Here is a 17,826-nt window from a genome sequence, read left to right as displayed (position 1 = left end):
GTTTGATATTTCATTGTTTTTTACCATGAAATTCAATTATATAGGTCAATTTTATTGGTCATTTTGGAAAATTTTAAGCAACTAGTTATGCATTTTTGTGAAAAATAAAGAAATCATGTGTCATAATGTATAGGTTTGTATACCTATCACTAGACACAACAAGGAATCACTACCAATTATTTTTATTTAGGTGCGATTGAGCACCTAACTGAATATGTTCCTTTTTAAAAAAGAAGTATCAAGCTTAACTTAAATATCTTTAAAAGGTAGATTATAGTCCATTAAACCATATCTAGGTCTATGAGTACGGTTATATGTGAGAAAGATTATAGTGCTCTCATAACGTCCATTCAAAGAACAGTACTAGTTGATTTTATGTTATCCAAATCTTAAAACATGTTTGTAATTTTACCAAGTAAAATTAATATTGAAAATTATTCTTAAAATACTCTAATAGTTTTGTAACAGTTTAAGAAAATTTTTTCACCTTATGAGTATTCATGAAGACTAGTTTCATACTCTAAAAAGGCTCTATCAATAGATTCATTAATTTTTTTTAAGAAATTGATTATATTCAAAATCAATAAAATTTTTCAATAGTTTGGTAAGATTTTATTTCGAAGCACACCTTCTAATCGATTGATAAGATTTTTATTCAAAAATTTATCTATGAATTTATTTAAAAGAATCTTTAAATCTTCCAATAATTTCATAAGATTTAACTCTGATATTTAAATTTTTCAATAGTTTGATAAGATTGAAAAAAAATATTAAAATTTTCAATAATTTGATAAGATTTAATTTGAGATTTAAATCCTCCAATAATTTAATAGGATTAATCCAAAATTTTTTAATTAAATTTTATTATAAAATTTTTTAATTGTTTAATAGAATTTAAAATTTTAAAATAATTTTTAACCCATGAAACTCGTCTAGTAGTTTGGTAAGACATCATTAATCATTTTCAAAAATTTATTATTATTTTTATATATTTTTAAAACATCTATAATCGAAATAAATAAATAACAAATAGTAACATAAGATAAATAAAAAATTTTGTACCAACAGTTGGGCTAAATCCAAGTTAAAATCCAAAAATTAAGCTTCAAATAGCCTAAATTAAATCCTGATCCAAGCTTGAAAATGGAGGGCTAGATGAATTGCGCTGACGATTCGGCCCGAGTTTATCCAAGATGGTGCACGGGCTGGGAGGATTGTTGTAATTGTGCCGGACCCAAACTGGGTCACCAAGCATGGGTCAAAGAAACTCGATTCTTTTAGTATCCAAATGACGTCATTTTGACTTTACTATAAAGGCCTTCTCTTATGCTTTTACTTTTTTCATTTTTGCAAATAAGCTTTCTTTCTCCAGCTCTTTAATTCTCCAGCTTTTCTCTAGAAAAAGACGAGCGATTGCGACGTCCTTCAAACAACTCTGAAAATCAGTGATTGCCTGTCACTACCGCCACCGCACACCACCACCAATTGACCTTTGCTGGTACCTAAATTTCACCACAAGCACCCTTTTAGCCTTTTTATCTCAGATCTGGCATTAGATTTTCAAAAATCATCTTCTAATGTTTCAAATCCAAAAACAAACCATGACTTTTACATTGTCATTTCAACCCTTTCCCGTCATCTGATCTTTCTAAATTTCAAAATATTGTTGTCCTGACCATTCTTTTCTTCTTCACCATTTGGATCTCTCAAAAATTAGGCTGGTCGCTGTCGACCACCACAATCGCGTCATTTCTACCGCCAGTGCTCCCTTCTACCAATCTCTAACTACCCAACCACTAAGGATTATTCTCTTCTCATGGATAACCCCGAAACCACCAAGAAAATTACTCAACCGCACAATAAAAAATTCTTTTTGTTTATTGTGTTTGAATTTTTTTTTGGCCTACTGATGAATTCTATAATTCTTTGCTTCTGTGTTGTGTGATTCTATTTGCTCTATGTGCAGCCTCTGCTGTTGTTTGTTGTACCTATAGCATGGTTATTGGTAATGGGTGGTTTAGGTGGGAAATGGAAGAGAGTCGAATGATTTTGACTGGTTGTATTATGGTAGTAAAAGGGGTTGTGGTTATTGTAGTCAATAGTGAGGATAGGTCTCGCTAGTGGTTGTAAAGGGCTCAACTAATAAAGACAAAAGAGGGTCGGCCTAAATTTGTTTCTTTTTATTGGGAATTACTGATGGGTGGCTTTGAACTTGCTCAATTTTTTTTTGGTTGATTGTTGCCATTATGCTTAATTGAGTCATGATTATATAGAAGTTCTTAAATGAGAGAGTTACAGATCCACCAAGATTTAGATTGCTTTCAAAAATTTCATCCCAGTCATACTATTCAAACCCATCTTCAGTTAAGATTTATCCTTAAAATTTCAAGTTTTATTTATCTGGTCCATTCTCCAAAATTAAATAATAATAAGATAAACTAAACTAAAATTAGCTCAAAGAAATAGAATTGGCCTTTTGATTCAAGAAGCCGAAACATAAACAAATCCACAAAGAAATGGATTAGCTTAAAACCCACGACAAATCCAAGGTTATTGAGACTTAAAACAATTTCAAATGACATCAGATAAAATTAAGTGTTTATATCATATTTGAAAAATTGTAAAATTATGAGAACCTTTAAATCGATTCAAATTCAAGAAAGCAAAATGTTTCTTATTAAAGAATTAAGAAAAAGAAAAAAAATTGTAAGAAGAACATGGTGTTTTATCTTCTTGGTTTTGCAATCAAGTCTAAAATGCATGTTACATGTTGTATGTTGAAAATAGAAATAAAAAGGAAAACATGTCGAAATGAAAGAAAAATCAAAAGAGCTTGTTTAAAAAGCAAAGAAAGTAAATATTGGTAAGAAACAAGATGAAAATAGGTGAAAGAATAACAAAAGGGTAAGATGAAATCCTATTAGAATGAAGTCAAAGACTTAATTTGATGGGTGATGGGGAATAAGCAGAATTGAAAAAGAAAATTTTTGAAAAATGGGTGGTTTCAGCATTTGCATCCCTTGACATGCCTCTTCTTTACCATTTTAAATATTTGTACTTGCATCCATGTTGGGACATATGCATCATGAAAGTTTTTGCATTCGCATAAGCATAGGCATTTTTTCAATGAAATGTTATAGTTACATGAAACATTTGCATTATTGAAAAAACAATTGAATTTACAAATTTATATTTATACCTTTGGGGTATCTGTACCATGTATAAATATTGGCATTTGCATTTATAAGGGACATTTACATCATGAAAAGAACATTTGCTGATAAAAAAATAAAAAATAAAAAAAAAATTTGTGCTTGCATCCTTGTTAGCTACATTTGTGTCATGAAAAAAAAAATTCACATTTGTATAATTGTAGGGTCATCTATATGGAACATTGGCTTCTGCATCATGAAAAAGTCACTTGCATTTGCATTAAGTATTTGTATTATGAAAAAGTTTCATCATGACATGGATTATTGCTTTTGCATTGTTTGTTGAGAATAGGCATTTGTGTCTTGTATTTGTCAACTTTATAAATATTGAGGAAAAAAATATGAGAAACACTTAAAGTTATGGAAAAGTAAAAAAAAAAAGTCTTTAAAAAAAGTTTGAAAAGAAAAAGAAAAACGCAAAAAGAGACGAGGAAATCTATCATGGAAAGTAGGAGAGAAAAGTAAGAAAAAGAAAAACTAGTTTAGAATAGGCAAAAATCTCAAAAGAGCTTAAAAAGTCAAAAAATGATCTCTAAAAAGAGAAAGGGTTGTTGAAGAATTGAATGAAAAATATGAAATATGATAACAAGTTGAGTTTTTAGAAAGAATAAATGTCAAGAAACTTTAAAAAAAAATGAGATTTAAGCATAATCTAGCTGGCACCGATAAGATTTAAACCTAGTTTAGCTAGCACTCGATAAGATTTAAGCCTAATTTAACTAGCTTCGATGAGATTTAGACTCAATTTAGTTGGCACCGATTAGGTTTAAGCTTAGCTTAGCTAGCACCCGATGAGATTTAAGCCCAATTTAATTAACACCGATGAGATTTAAGCCCAATTTAATTAGCACCAATTAGGTTTAAGCTTAGTTTAGCTACCACCAATGAAATTTTTCAAACCCAATATAACTGGTCAACATAGATATTAAGCCCAATGAAGTTGGCGTCAATTAAGAAAAATGTTATAGTCAAGTTTTTTTTAAAACTCTCTCGTTGGTGATATCCGATCTTTTTTAAAATCACTCAGTGGTGATATCATAATATCCAAGTTTGAATTTCATTAAAATCCTTCGATGGGAATATCCAAAGTCATTCATTTGCATTCTCTCGATGGTGATATCCGAGTTCTCTCAATGATGATATCGAAGTTCTCTTCAGTGGTAATATCCAAAGTCATTTCATTTTTTAGTGGTGATATCCAAGTTCCAAGAAATATTAAAAATTGAACATTTTACTTTTTTTAAAAAAGCAAATTTTTAGAAAACGATTTATTAGACCTCAAGAAAAAATTAAAATGATTTGTAAGTCCTCCGACATAATCCCTAAGACCTCCAGACAAAGATAAAAAAGATTCATAAATTCTCCAAACAGAATATTTTTAAAGTTGTGGAGCCTTTTTTTTTTAAATGAGCATTCATAAATGTCAAATTTTGTAAGATCTTTAGGCATAATCTCTAAGACTTCTGAGTAAGATTCATAAGCCTTATAAGCTGAATCTATTTTAATATCGAGATTTATAAAATCTTCGAACATAATTTTTAAGTTCTCCAGGTAAGATTTATAAGTCTTCCAAGCTAAATATGCTTTAGTGTCCATATTTGTAAGACTTCCATGCATAATCTCTGAATTATTGTGTTATATTTTCAAAAGTTGTGGAGCTTATAATAAGAAGAGCTTTTAAATATATTTTCAAACGTTGTGGAGCCTTTAATGACAGGAGGTTTAAATCTCTTTTCAAAAGTTTTGGAGCCTCTAATAAGATGAGTTTTTAAATTTATTTTTAAAAATTATGGAGCCTCTAATGAGAGGAGCTTTTTAAATCTATTTTCAAAAATTGTAGAGCCTCTAATGGGAAAAGCTTTAAATTTTTTTTAAAAAAGTTGTAGAGCCTTTAAAGAGAAAAGCTTTTAAAATTATGTTTGAAAATTGTGAAGCCTCTAGATGATTTTTTTCATGAATTAAAAAAAATAAAAAATTCAAAGAAATATTAAAAAACCAAAGTTTAAAAAATTCTAAAAAAATTAAAATTTAAAAAAATTGAAAATTCTTTAAATTGTTATCCCCAAACAAAATCATTGTCTATATCTTTGCCCTATTCTTGATTTTTAGTAATATGCAAAAAAAAAAGCTATAAACACCTAGTTTTATCCAGGTCAATTCGAGTTTTATTTAATTTTTGTGCTTAGTTTAAACATTCCAATTTAGGCTAGTCAAAGTGTTTTAATTAAATTGAACCCATTTGGCCTTATTTTGGATTATTCATTTTTAGGATTATTTTGCAAAGTCCAAAGTCCAACTCAGTTTGATTTCGAGTCAATTTAAAATTCAATCTTTTAGGCTTAAATGGTCCATTAGAAGCCCAAAGCAAAATTCCAAGCCCAAACTAAACTTTAGGGCCTAATTTTATTTTAGAATTAATTAAATTAATAAAATTGAATTAATAAAGAAAAAATTACAAAAAAAAATAAAACAATTAAAAAAAAAAAGAGGTCGAATGATAGCCTCATTTCACACATTTTCCCCTAATTTGCATGCCCACTTTTATCTTTCTAGTTTTCACCCCCATTTTCCTTACTAACTTCTTGCATACATTGATGAAAGACCAATATCCTAAAATACAAGAAGCACACCTCCCAAAAATACAACAATGACATTGTTACAGCAAACAATTGTTCAAAAAAATTGAATTCACATGTTTTTTTTTTTTTATCAAAACTCTTATTCTACAAAAGATCCTACAATACACTGAGAGGGGATGAAGAAGAAAATTTTAAGGAGGCCTATAACCGAGCCTTTGGAACCAAAATCTACATACCACCAACATTAACCATCTACCCCTCAGCTGACAGCCCTTATTCACCATAGCCTCTCTTTGAACCACTGAGCAGTCTCATCACCACCAAAATCCTACCACCCACCGAGACACTTATCATACCCAAAAAAAAAAGACCAAAGTCACTAAAAATCCAAATTGAAAACACTACCAAACAATAACAATAAAAAAACACAACACATCCCTTCAGTGTGAGGAACAATAGTGCCAACAATAGTAACCAAGACCCAAAAAAAAAAGATAAACGCAATATCATAAAAGCACATAAAAAACAAAATAAAGAATTAAAGAGTAGAGAGTTTCTCTCCCAAGGTGTCTTAGGTCTGGGGTGTTTTATTTTTTTTTTTTGGTTGAAATTTTTTTAGGAGCTTTTTCATCTAGAGAAAGGAATTGTAAGGAGGAGGCATTCTGAACAGTGCCACTGTAAGTAGTGGTGGCATAATGATCATCGACGAATGACGATGGGTTTTTTGGATTCGAATAGTGAAAAGGACAAAGGAGAGGAAGAGAACAACATACTAAAATCTCATAAAGATTGAACAGTTGAAAAAGGAGATTTTTTGAGTTGATGTCATTGGCTTTAATCTCGGATCTAGGATTACAGGGAATGATTTATGAAAAACAAATGATGGATTTGAGAAAAAAAGGTCGAGAAAAGTTCAGGCTGAAATTTTAGGGAATAGAAGACGTCAATTGATGGCAGCAATAGTGGTGTAGTGACAACCTTTTGAATTTCAAAAAAACAAAGGTAGCTGTAGGGTTTTTGTTTAAAGCTTAGGAGAGTTGTGATGATATTTTTTAAGAAAAGAGATAAAATGATTTGAAAAAAAAAAGGGATTTTGTAGTATAGCAAAAAAAAAGCAAAAAAAAAAAAAGAAAAACTCATGTGATTTGAGTTGACTCGTATCCAACCCAATGGACCTGACCTAGACTTGCTCCAAAGCTTCCTACTTGACCCAAAGAAAGCCCAACCTATAGCCTATTCAAATTTAGGCCTTTCTTAAACCATTGGTCCTGCTTTAGGGATCAGCCTAAAAGCTTTATTTTTGGCATATTTTCATTTTTTTTTTGTTTATCTTGTCATGTTGTTACATTTAATTATATTAGTACCTGTTGAAGTTGGATTATGGAATACATAAATAAACAAGTATGTGGAAAATGATATGTTTTTAGAAATGGATCAATTCATGGATGGTCATTTTTAAAAAAATTATTATTATCACAAAAATCTAATATAAAGAAAAAACGAAAATGAAAATCTTTTCGAGAATGAGATACTAACAAAGTTTGAGTAGTGATTTTTTAAAATCTCTAGGTGAGGATATTTCTCTAAAACACTACCAAAGTAATGAAGTATTTAAAAAAAGATTCTTACAAAAGATTTTCATTTACTTACTTCCCTAAAAATATAAAATAATAATAAGATAAAAATATGAAAAAAAATAAAAAAAATAATATTTTTTAATGATCAAGTTATATATTATAAATTAACATTATTTGCAGTAATTAAATTTTTTATTCATTCAAAAAAAAGGGAAGAAAACAAAATGAAAATCTTCAAGGATGCGATTTTAAAGAAATCTTAGTGATTCTTAAGAAATATTTAGGTGAAAGAATTTTTCTAAAATATCGCCAAAGTATTGGGGCACTTAGAATAATTTTCAATAAAGATTTTTGCTTCCTTTTTATTTAATAAATAGGATAAGAAACGAATTTTATAGAAAGCAAATATTATTTAGTTTAAATTATGAGTATCATTTTATTGTATGCATTATAAATATTAATTTTGAAAATAAATATGAACCATCAAAAATGAGATTCTTGAAAAATACAAATAGTGATTTTTAAGAGATTTTTAGGTAAGAAAATTCCTCTAAATATTGTCAAATATTGGCACATTTTTGAAAATTTTTTAATACATAAGATTCTTATTTATTTTTCAAAGAGTACATTTTTTAAAAAGAAAAAGAGAATTTTATCGCAATATGAAAAATTAAGGAAATTATTTTTAAATCTAAAAAATAAGGCCACTTTTATTAAGGTTAAAATATTACACATAATTAATTGGTACCATTTTTAAAATGATCATTGTGGGGATGCTAATCTTTCCCCCACGTATAACCATACTCCCAAACTTGATTTTATATTTTATAGACCAAACGTTGTTTTTTTAATAAGTTTTTATTAATTTTAAGATATTATTAAAAATATAAATTTTTAGGTGAGCAATCACACTTAACAAAAAAAAAAATTAATTGTGATTCCCCCATTTTTTAAATTTTTTAAAATTTTCATCTAGCAATAATTAAAACTATTATAACAATATTGTAATGGCAAAAATTAAAATTAATGGTAGAAAGTGATCATAGGTCTTGAAAATGTTTCCTTAAACAGAAACTTTCATTAAAAGAAAAGAATTCTTATGGTTTTAAGACCCTCAAATCTATAATTTGGGTTTATAGGAACATGGTCGAGTGTGATTATTATTGAAGAAGGGAAGGAAAAGTCGTTTGCTCAGTCTTTTTCTTCTTATCATTGTATGTTAAATTTTATGACACTTTATTGACCTTTGATTTTCTATTTTAGCACTTGGCAACATCTGACACATGGATTGGCCTCTTCAGCTCTATTCAAGGAGAATCCATATTTATCAATCTTAAATATGACTTATGGCTAAGTATCATGCTTCTTATCTGCCACTCATTTTTTCCTTAGATAAGGAAGAGAATACTTCTATTATATACATATATATTTATATCTTTTGTATTAACCTTTGAATTTATTTGTGAAAATAGTTATATTTTGATAAAAAAAAATTTTAAGCAAAGAATTAGAACTAAATATTCTTGTTTTAATATTTGAAAATAGCCTCTATTTTTTTAAGATAAATTATATTATTAATCACTTAATTATGATTATATTTTTAAAATAATTATTTAACTATTAATTTTTTTAATTTAATCACTTAAGTTTAATTTTTTTATACTTAATTATTACTTTTTAATAGCATGCTAAAGTATTATCAAGCACCAAGTGGTACTACCATATTTTTCACATTAACTATCAGTATGTCACATGCATGTTAAACAAAGTGGCAGTGCCACATAGCACATGATCATTGACATGACATTGTCACGTCAACATATTACTAGAGACCAACGGTTGAGTGACAAAAAAAATATTTATTCAAACTTAAGTGACTAAATTGAAATATAAATAATTAAATGACCAATTTAAAAACATCCATATAGTTGTCTAATTAATTATGTATTTTACCCTTTTTTTGTAACTTAAGTCTGCCATGATGAAAATTATAAAACTAACTAGCTTATTGAACTATACAGCACCAACACTTATATAAGAATGGCAACAGGTTAAGTTAGGATGGATTTTTGCTTGACCCAAGTTAATATTAAAATATTACGTTTTCATAACTGATCCGACCTATATATGCATAAATCGCAATCGATTTGACTCAAAATTAATTTAATTTTTTTAATTTAAGATAATATTCATAAATTTTATTTTTTAATATAAATTCTATCTTAATTATATATAAATATAATTTTTATTAAGTTAATATCTTAAATTAAAGTATTAAATAATAATTTTTTAATATAATACATATATATAACTAAATAAATAATTAAAATATATTATACATATATTGGGGTCAAGTCGAAATGGTACAACTTAAAACCCAACTTCAACCCAAACATGACCTTAGAAAAAATCCTGACTTGACATCTGATTTAAAAAATCTAACCATATCAAATTGAAAGGATTGAAACTTGTTGGGTATGAGTTATTTTGCCATCTTTATACTTATATGCTTAATGACATTTCCTTTCTTATCCTATGTGAGATTGAAACACCACACTTACTCGTTTGTAATGCTTGACATGGCATTCTCCCTCTACTTAATCTCATAATGTTCTTATCAAGGCAAACCTATTCTGCCAACCTTCATTTACAACACTTGGCATGGTCTCATAGTCCACTATGCCTATCTCTTTCAAGTGTTTGGTGTGGAATGCTCCTTTTACCTACCTCTTTTGGGTGTTTAACACGGAATCAAACTTAAACCTTATAAGTAAAGTATTCAATTTTTATCAATTCAACCAATTTCGTTAATGTTGTTCTTCCCTTTTACTATGGTATGTTCGGTAAATTTATTAGATGTTCTTATTTAAACTAATTTAACTATTTCATTTTTTATTTAAAATAATGGCTAAAATAACAAAAAAAAAGTTATTAAACTTTACTCTTTTATTTATATAAACTCATATACTTTAATTGTATACAAATAAATTCTTAACCTTTAATTTGCATTCAATTAAATGTTTATCCTTTAATTTGTATCCAATAAACTGTTGAATTTTAATTGTATTTAAATAAGTTCTTAACATAAATCGATTTTTTTAAATAAAAATTTATTTAGATACAAATTAAAGAACAAAAACTTATTTTGATACAATAAAATTATAAAATCTTATTTTTAAAAAAATAAATAACTCAAGACTTTAACCCAAAATAATTGAGTCGTCTTGTGATCCTGTCCAAGCAATTTTTCATCCGTTTCTGGGTTGTAACATGGAGGCCCATTTTTGTTTGATTGGATGTAGGCCCTTAATTATCTTACAATCATTTGTACTTCGTTTGGATTTAATTGGTCGGCTTACTTTTTTTCAAAGCCTTTATTTGATAAGTACGCGAAGATTTTGAACTGTATTGTTTCCGTACTCTCATCTTAGTTTTATATTGCAATGGGTTTTTTTTTTTTTTCTTTCAGTTCTAAAATTATCGACTTTACGTTTTTTTTTTTATTAATTAGTTTATCCTATACATGTGTCGCACGTAAGATAACACATCAATATTATTATTAAAATAAAATTTGCATTAAAATAATAGAAATTTTACTCTTTTAATACAATAAAAATAATACCAAAAATTTTCAACATTAAGTATAATGTAAACGTGTTCATAAGCGGCCTCGATACTGTACATGCTTAAGTTGGACTTTTTTTTTTTTGAAAATAAGTGATATCCATTAATCAAGAAAGGCGATCACAATCCTTTGCAACAGCTAAAGCAATACATTCAGGACATTCTTCCACCCAGTACCTAGCTTCTTCACTCCCAGCTACTAGCCTCCCCAATATGTGGGCAGCGTCATTTGCGTCCCTCCTTACATGCAGGCATCTTGAGTCCTCTAGCCTTCTCAGTTTTGACTTTGCCTTTGCAATTATATTGCCTATGGTGGATAAGTCTATTCCATCAACTTGTATCCAATGGGTCATGCTAAATGCATCCCCCTCTAGGTCAATTTTGCTAAACTCCATATCAATGGCAAAATCTATGGCTTTAACCGCTGCTATTCCTTCCACGTGCATGGGATCATCAACATGCATCAGTGGTATTGACATTGCGCCCATAACATTCCCAGCATTGTCCCTGATAACAGCTCCGATTCCTCATTTCCTGCTTGCTACCATCCATGCTCCGTTAAAGTTTACTTTGTACCGGTTGCCCGTGGGTGCTTTCCATCTCACCTCATAATCTCCGCTTTTGTTCTGCGTTTGTTGAGCATTTTGATACTCTAGAAAATTTTTGCATACAGTGTTATGTGCTGCTGTGTCCTGTGTCTTTGGTTCTTAACCTCATCATTTCTGCCTTTCCAAATTGCCCAACATAAGGTAAGACATAACTCGAACTCTTTAGCCTCCATACTTGTTGAGATTGAACTGATCCAATCTGTGGTGTTCTCATGGTTTCCATTCATTCTTATTCTTTCCAAGCTTGCTGATTCCCACACCTCTGTTACTGATATGCAATTCTTTACCGCATGCAGTACCGATTCATCATCCTAGTTACATCTTGGGCACACTGCATTATCTATTATCCTCCTTTTCTTCAAGACCGCATAGATTGGTAGTATTTAATAAATAAGTCTCCAGCTAAAGATTTTTACCTTATTAGGGATGTGGGGTTTCCATAGTTTGTACTAGATTTCATTTTTAATTCTGCTTTCCTCATTCCCAACTGTCCCTTGGTCCTCCTTAGGTTCCCGCTTGATGCTACTCAACGTGCGATAGCCATTTTTTACATTGTAGCTTCCATCCTTTGTGAAATGCTAGACTAACACGTCTAGGTAGTTGTATCTACTGAATGGGATTGCTTTGATTTCCCTTGCATATCGGTTACAAAAATGTACGTCAACCTTTCCGTCATCCAATCTATGGTGAGTCCAATCTTTTAAATCATGAACAACTGTATCCAGTGCTTGGTGTCGGTTTGAAGCCTTCAATGTTTGGAACACACCTGTCAGTCCATATTTTAATGGACAAGCCATTGCCAACCCTCCATCTAATGCGATTATGTAGTACCTCTCTACCCAGATAGATACTTCTCCAAGAATATGAGGGCATGTTTCCCTTCTCAGCTTCCCAAAATGATGTTCTAAGGAAACATTTTGCCTTCAAGGCTTTGTACTTCAGAGAATCCATATTATGTATTAGTCTCTAGCCCTGTTTTGCTATCAGTGCTTTGTTGAACAGTTCAAAATCTGGGAAGCTAATGCCACCCTCCATCTTATTTGCACACATTTCTTTCCTTCTCAACCAGTGTATACCTTTGCTTGTTGCCTTTTGTTTCCACCAATAGTTAGAGAAAATCCAATTTAGCTCATGGCACAAACCTTGTTTGAATAGGAAACAAGACATCGCATAGGATGATAGTGATTGAAGGACTGCTTTTATGAACATATCTTTGTCGCCTTATGATATGCACTTGTTGCTCTAGCATTGTATTCTCTTATTCATTTTGTCCACAATACTCCGGAAGGCTTTCTTCTTATTTCTTCCCACCATCATTGGCAAGCCAAGATATTTCTCTAGACTGCTTGTCCCCCTGATTTGAAATTTTTGTTTAACCATCTCCATTTTTTCATCTCTAATCTTTCGACTAAAGAATAAACCAGATTTGTTGTAGTTGATTTTCTGCCCCTATCCTTCTTCATAGATCTTTAGCAAGTACTTCACTCTCTCGCATTCATGTTGGTTTGCCTTAATGAATAGCAAACTGTCATCTACGAAGAAAAGATAAGTGATTCTTGGGCCACTCACACTAGTTTTGACACCTTTCATTCTTCCTTTCTGATTATCCCTTAGTAGCAATGCAGATAAACCTTCGATGCATAGAATTATGTAAGGTGAAAGGGGGTTACCCTGTCTAAGGCCCCTTTCTGGAAAAATTGGGTTAGTAATAGTGCCATTCAAAACCACATTATAAGTGTCAGATGATGATATACAATACATGATTATGGATACCCACTTTTCACTAAAACCTAATCTTTCCAGCAGGAAGCCCCATTCGACTCGGTCATACGGTTTGCTCATATTAAGTTTTACAGCACCCCACCCTTATTTGCCTTTTTTTAAGTTTCAGGGTATGCAGAATCTCATAAGCAATAAGGACATTATCAGTTATCAACCTTCCTGGTACAAAGGCACTCTGGTTTTCACTAATACAAGACGGAATGATATGTTTAAGCCTATTTGCAAGACTCTTAGCAATAATTTTATATAAGATATTGCAAAGGCTAATAGGCCTAAACTGAGTTAAATTTTTTGGGTCTTTAACCTTCTGGATAAGAACAATATTTGTCATTAACATCATCTAACTTCCCCTCCCCATTTAAAACAGATGAGCAAAACATAATGACATCTTGACCTATAACATGACAATATCGTTGGAAAAATAAAGCGGGCATATTGTCTAGTCCAGGAGCTTTAACAGGGTGAATTTGCTTTATTGCGTCATAGACCAACTCGACTTTGAATTCTGCAGTGAGAAATCTATTCTTCTCGTCTGTCACTCAAGGTTGTACTGCATTCAAGATCTCATTGAAGTTTAATGGTATTTGGGATTTAAACAATTCTTCAAAGTAGCTCACGGCATGTGTGCTCATTTCGTCCACCCCCTCCAACCACCCACATTTGTCCATCCTGTAGTCCCCGTATTGTGTTTGTCCGTTTACGATGCGACGCCTGCGTATGGAAAAAAGAAGTATTCCTGTCACTTTCTCTTAACCAATTTGCCCTCGACCTCTGTAGCCAAAAAGTTTCCTCACTCTCCAGTAGTTCATTCAATCTTTACTTTATGTGATCTTCACAGGTACAAATCGCATGGTCCCCACTTTTGGCTTTTGGTTGCAACTAGCTCTTAGCTAAGCTCCCTATTTCCACGTGCAAGCCATAAAATTTCTTTACTCTAACCCACAAACTTTTCCAGTACACCATCCAGATTTCCACGTAAGCCATTTACTTCCCCATCATTCCATGCCATTTTGGTTAATACTTCACAACTTGGATCTTTGACCCACATAGCTTCAAATTGCCTCCCACGCCGCTTCCTCGCCACATGCCACCTTTGTTTATTTCCTTCAGTGTCCAACATGATTAGGCAATGGCTAAGACTAGGGCTACTAAATGGTACGGTACATAAGCTAGTAACAAAGTCCACCAGCTCGGGTTTGCCACCCCCTATCAAGCCTTTCTTTTATTTTTGTTCTAGCTGCCCTACCCCCTTTCCCATGTGAATCTCAATCCCTTGAACCTTACATCAACCAAGTTCGCATCTTCGAGAGCCTCCCTGAACTCTTTCATCTATCTTTCTGGCCTTGGATTACCCCTTGCTTTTCCTTATTCCACAAAACCTCATTAAAATCACTATGCATAGCCATGGCCTTTTATTGCCCATAGCCAATCTCCTGAGCACTCCCCATGCATTGTTCCTCAAAATCACGTCCACGTCCCCATAAAAGCCCATAATCTTCCACTCATTGCCTATCTCATCTGTGACTTCTGCATCGATATGATATTTTGAAAAGCTCAATAAACTCAGTTTCACCTCCTCTTTCCATAAAAGTGTCAGTCCTCCACTACGACCTCTTGCATCAACTCCTAGTAGACCATCCATGTTGCACTTTCTTTTAATCCTTTCTAATGCCACTGTCGGTAATAATGTTTCGCTCAAAAAAATCACCTTGGGCTCTTCTCTTTTCAGCATTTTCTAAAAAACGCGTACTGCATGTGGGTTCCCAAGCCCGTAGCAGTTCCATGCTATGCATCTCATTAGGCTCGGCGGGACTGGCATCCAGTCTCTGCCGTTTGATTAGAGTTGGTTGCTGTCAAATGTCACTATTCGTTCCCAGTTCTTTTGTGCATACTGTCTATCTCCATTTCTATTACCTCTTCAGGCTTCTGTTTCCTTTTGCCTAGCTCTGACTCCACACCCCTTTTACCCGCTGCAGGTGCACGAGTCAATTTTTTCCATTTATTTTTTTGTGTGAGTTTAGGCTTTGGTGCATCTGAAATCCCCACCTGGAACCCATATTCTTCTGTGTTTTCATAACCCCTGTCAGTTTTTCCACTTACCTCATATGCCTGGCTATTTGTCTCTAAAGTTGGTTGACAGCTGCATGTTGAACTGGTGTCACTCTTTTGACACATGATTTCACCTTCTTTATTCATGCATGCCCCATCTTCATTTGTTGGATTACGTCCCACCTCACTTATAATTCTCTGAAGCGCTAACCCCACATTGACCACATGTCCCACTTTGTTATCAAGTATATTCCCCAAGTGAGGTTCCTCTTGTATGGGACTCTCATGCAGCATCCCTTCGAATATGATGTAATATATACGGAAAAATCTAAATTTAAATATGGGAGATATATTTTATAAGATAAATCCGTAAAATTTTTAAATTAAAGTAGACAATATGTCACATATTAGATATAGGTTTTAATAAATAATATCAGAGTAGTCACCAGTAGGCAAAAACTAGGTGCTCCATTATGAGAGTCATTAAGTGATACACAGTGGAGAGCCAACTCTAAAATTTCAGCATTCAGTGTGATCTTAATCCTGTATTAAACTCAATTTAACAGGAACATCAAGTTTTAAAGGCCCAACCTCTAGTGTGATCTTAATATTGTAGTTAAACTCAATTCAAAAATCCTAATATTTAATGTGATCTTAATCCTGTAATGTGATTACATCTAGTTTGATCTTAATCTTGTAATTAAACTCAACTTTAAAATCCTAATGTCTAATGTGATCTTAATCTTATAGTTCAAATTAGCTTAATAGTGACGTCAAGTTTTAAAGGCCTAACCTCTAGTGTGATCACGTTTAGTGTGATCTTAATCCTGTAGTTAAACTTGACTTAATAAAAACATCAAGCTTTAAAGACCCAACTTTTAATGTGATTTTAATTCTATAGCTAGGCTCGATTTGACAAAGACATCAAACTTTAAAAGTAGAGAAATTATAACATCTCAAATCCCACATTAAAAAATACCTTTAAATCAAAACAGATAATATCACATAAGTTAGGTACATGTCTTCTTACCAATCCGTCATTTTACCCTTTCTCTCTTGTGTTTGCCTTCCTGCCTTATCATTAAAGTTAGAACTACCACTTCCCTTTCCCCATTCCAGCCTTTTCTGCTTTAATGGCGATTTGCACAACCAATCACCGTATTGTCTCTTGTATTAATCTTCCTTTCACCGCCAATCTTCTTGTGCACAGTCATCCTCTGTGTGGCCTAGCATACAACATACATAGCAGAACGTGGGCAACCTCTCGTAGCAAAACCGGCCCCAAACTTCTCTTATAAGAGTTCCCACACTTAGCACAACCGCCCGTCACAAAAGTTTACTTATGTCTATTTCCACTCGGATGCACAAAAATCTTAGCCTGCCACCCTTCTCTAGTGTTGCATCTACCGCTACTAGCGAGTCAATCTTTTCTCCAATTATGCTCCCATTTTCCTGGTTCCTCATTCCTAAGGCGAGTTCATAAACCCGTATCCGGAGCTGTACTTTGGTGAATTGATATTCATCTAATCTTAGATCACCCCTATTCTCTTAGATGTTTGTCAAAAGTCCACAGAGATCTATCCAGTATTCTACCTTTATCTCCCATGGTCGAGAATTTAAATAATAGAAGATCTTTCTCCAAGTCTATTATCTCTACATTCCTAGCCAATTTCTGGATCAGCTTGGTCGTTCCTTTCATTGCTTCTTTGTTAAAGGATCTCCTCGTCAGTAATTTTTCGACTAGCCAATTTTTTCCAATGTCATCTTCCTTGATCACCCATTCCCATTTGTCACGATACAATCCCTTTCCTACTAAGTCAGCCATAACTGTTTCCACAACTCCGTCAGTTCATCACCTATTAAGAGCAATTTTGAAAATTTTTTTTTTACAAAAGTGAATATATTTATGAATTATCAAAAAAATATTTGTAGTTTTGAAATTTGTTTTATCCATAAATAAAAAAGTACTATTTAAGAAGATAAAGATAAGGAATACGAAGAAAAATATAAATAAAATTAACTCATTTTAATTGAACAAATGAAATATTGAACAAAATATCGACGGTAACCTAATTAAAAGGCCATTTGCTAAGGCAATTACCATCAGTTTGGGACGTGGGCCAGCGGCTACCAAACACGCTTTTGAAGGGAAAGGATGACTTCTAACAATAGACATGTGGCCTATGGCCTATTGCCTAACGGTTTTAAGTCAAAGTATTGTCGGCCATTAAGCTTTATTTTTTCATAAATAAATGCAATAAATTTATTAGCAAGTTTGGCATTGGATAGTAGGGAAAATCTTGTCTGTTATGAAGGCTACCCACAGGAAATTAATGATGTTGTAACACAGGAGAGGTTTATTCCAAGTTAATGAATTCACGTTTCATTCAAACAA

The sequence above is a fragment of the Durio zibethinus genome, chromosome 11, assembly GCF_047325235.1.
Source record: "Durio zibethinus cultivar Kanyao isolate XHJ-2024 chromosome 11, ASM4732523v1, whole genome shotgun sequence".
NCBI lineage: Eukaryota > Viridiplantae > Streptophyta > Magnoliopsida > Malvales > Malvaceae > Durio > Durio zibethinus.
Note: the sequence above shows the minus strand (reverse complement) of the source record.